The sequence below is a fragment of the Lottia gigantea genome (genome assembly GCF_000327385.1).
Source record: "Lottia gigantea unplaced genomic scaffold LOTGIsca_542, whole genome shotgun sequence".
Taxonomy (NCBI): domain Eukaryota; kingdom Metazoa; phylum Mollusca; class Gastropoda; family Lottiidae; genus Lottia; species Lottia gigantea.
The window spans coordinates 21322-25175 of NW_008709859.1; positions in this window are offsets into that span (position 1 = coordinate 21322).

The following is a 3854-nucleotide window of genomic DNA, read 5'->3' on the forward strand; positions in this document are numbered from 1 at the left end:
AATGACATTTTCGATAACAAACTGGAACTTTGCTGAAAGCAAAGTCCCACAATTAAAGGCATAAGAAAGTGGATGAAACTTAAGAGCATGATGCAATGACACACTTATTTATAGCAGTCATGGGTGGCCTTTCAAAATAATTTCTTAAAAGCAGGTTGCACAGTTTGACATCGATAAGACATTGCAAATGTTATTAATAGTAGGTACAAACATTTTATATAGTGTCACATGTACAAAGTTGGTGGGAAAACTGACTTGAGGGATCTATGCATAATTTGGCGCCATTTTGTCGGGTTTGTTTACATTTTGGTAAAAGTTTTCAGACAGCATGAACAAATATAAAATTGCAATAGAAATTATGGATCCTGTGATATTTCATATCGTTGGAGGTTTTCTTATGCAATCGGGTATAAACTTACATTGCGGTTGGTTAAACCTGAAAAATTAGAGAAATGAATTCGAGGACTTCATTGCCATAAAAAAATTATTAATTTGTCTACTCTCTGAGACAGAAGAGTTCTAATCAGAAAGATGACTCTTGACAAGACTGATCTAAGTTTCAGACCACAAATACCACACATGTATAAAGTGATAAAATGGTAACATTACAAATTTATTTAGGCAATAATTAAAATACACTCACCTGTGAATTTGTATTCAGTGATCATTTCCACTCTACCATAGACCAAGTAAGCTAAGCCTAGTCTAGTTCATCATGTAGGATAAATTTAAGTCATTTTGTTTTTGTCCCCACACGCTTAAAATTCAGTAAAACATTTTGCAGTTTTGGACAAAGGGTGATAATAGAACAGGAATGAGTGGTGGAATATCGGGTCAGCATTCCAAGTTCTCCATGCATCTCACCATATTAAATTTAATTTAAGACATTCACAAAAATCCCTTCGACGTAGCCTTGTTTTGATGTGGGATAAGATGGCGGCGTGACGATAAACTACCTCGTGTCTTTACCGATGACGTCATACCTACTTTGATTAACAGGTCGAAACTATCATAACGCAAAATTACATTCGTAAATTAACAGCAATCCTGTTATAATTTTCCGTAAGGAAACATAAAGTTCCTGTCAAAAAAACAGTATGACCACGCATGCGCAGACTTCGCTTATCTACAGACAAGTTTGGAAAAAAATGATAATAACACAGAATTTACGTATATTTACTGACAAATAACGTAATTGTTCTTAAATGACATACGACCAAGATTAATTTACGTAAAATAACATATTTCCTTATTGCGGAACTAACATTCTGTTAATGTAAGAAAAAAGTCCGTAAATCAACAGAAAAGTATGTATATCAGCAGAAATTTACGTATATCAACAGAAAATATCAAGTAAATTTCTGTAAAAAAAACGGACTTTTTTTACAGTGTAGTAATCTGTATCTCATTATCGTCCAACTCGTGGTCACTTATAGAGTCTTTAGTCGCAACATTAAAGTCAAAGAAAACATCATCCTCCTCGCTAAAGACTTCATCCAAACCGGAATTTGTGTAGGATGACGTGGACGGAGTGGTCCTTGTGAGATAAATTTGTCCATAACTGGATGTTTTCACAATTTGGCTACAAGAGGAAGCATAAGTAGAAGTTGATTGTCCCGAAGTTGAACTTGAACATCGCATCCTGAATGTAATTAAATCGGAGAGGGCTTTGTTGTTATTTTCTGATACTGTACCCAGTGACTTTCGAGCCCATTTTTTCCGGGACACGATGCTCTCTGATCCGCCATTGTGGCGCCTTGAATGATTTTTAAAATAGTATTCCTCGTAAGTTGCAGCTCTTTTTCGAAATTGTTCTTTCCGTTCAGACTTCGCACGGTGACGACTAGCACGATTTCCCATCATATTGTACGTTGTTTTCAGGTCCTGGAAACTATCCATAAGACTTTCCATCATTGATGCAATCCCCGAGTTTAGAAAAACATCCATATCTGAAATGACAATTTCATTGATATATGTACAGGTCTCCATAAATATTAATTTTTCATCTAAGTTGACCCAGTACAACAACTGGTACTGCTAGTACCTGGTAACATATTGCAAAATCGCAGTTGCTAATGTGGATCAAGTCGTCGACATGAACCATTCAGTTGGCCACAGTTGTTGGAAGTCAATTAAAAGTCGTCTTAATATTCTTAGATTTGAGTCTAAAGCACAAATTAACTATATCAGACTTGATGAAAAGCTGGGAATCGCACGTCGACCTGAGGTCTCTCAAGAAGAAAACTCATTATCGCAACTCACTAAGGCTATTTATTGATAAAATATTTACAGCACAATGTCCTACTGTCCATCATATCTGCCACATCTTTACTTTGACCCTTTTCCTAATTTACATTTAAAGGAAGAGGAACTCACCTGGTTGAAATGAAAATTGAAATTGTTTCAAGTCGAACGATGAAGTTGTCTGACAGACCCTGATAGTCCTCAGGATAATCCCCGAGGCGTCCAAAATCTTGAAACTGGTACTGAAACACCGCAAGGTGCTATCGGGAAATTCTTGGACACTGTGTGAATTTGAACTAATTGTAACTTCCCAAAATTAGTAATATCCAAAATCTTAAAACTTGAACTGCTTACTGGAAATTCGCGGGTTCTGTGTCGATTTCTGAACGTTTCCACTAGTAGAAACGACCAAAATTCAATGCCTTTTTTGCAACAGGCACTCAAATCAAGATATAAGAATATTTAGATGCCTCTTGTCTACTAAATTAACCTATGTCTCTAGTGAAGCAGGAATTTACCGATGCGAACTCCTGGATCAAACTAAATGCAAAAACCACTGATGCCTATATAAACCACTGATGCTTATATAAACCCAAAGGTGATAAGTGTCATTAAAGATATAAAATGGAACAATTATTGACACCGATACAAAACCAGAAAGTAGAAAATAAGCAGCGTGATCATTTAATTTCTGTATGCAATGATGTTTAATAATAATAATAACTAGAGCCACTCGTGGCACAGAGTGGGACTTTGCAAATGTAGCAATAGGCTAAAGACCCCGAAAAAATCAACCATCGACGATAATTAGATAAAGCGCAAGAACAAGTCTAAAGTTGATAATTTTTTATTTTTTAGAAGATTCTAATACCGGAAGTAGACGTAGACCTCACAAATGAAAGTATCAGCAGATAGCCAAGGTCAATGACCTTTGATCTTGTAAAGGAGAAGGCCTAAAAAGGTCATAATCAAAGAGACATACGCCATTAAAATTTCAAATTGCTAACGACTATAAAACCAGAAGTTGACTTAGGACAGCAAATATAAAAGTATAAATAGATAACCAATGCCTATGACGTTTGATCCTACAAAGGTCAAGGTCAACAAAGGTCAAGGTCAAAAATTGAAAATTTTGAATTTCCAAAAACCTATTCCTTTTTTTGAACTATGAAGCGGAAACAACCAAAATTCTAAGACAAGGTGGCTCAACATATGAGGTAATTGTGTAAAAAGTTCCATTTTGAACAAATGTATACTTTGCGAGTTATGCCCCTGGCCAAAAAAGTCAATAATGAGTAATTTAACCCGGAAGTGCCACGCCCAACTCAATTTTTTTTGAATAAATTAATCAATATTCAAAATGTTACGTTATGTTCCAAATGTCAAGTTCCTACATAATAGAGGTCAAAAGATATAGGTCAACAAAAGTCAAAAAAGGTCAAAATCGAAAAATGAAAATATCCAAATGTTAAAACCCGTTCCTTTTTTGAAACTATAAAGCTGAAACAACTGAGCTGTTAATACATACTGGCCAAAAGGATGAGGTAATTGTGTGCAAAGTCTCTTTTGAACAAACGCATCCTATGCGAGTTATGCCCCAGCCCAAAAAT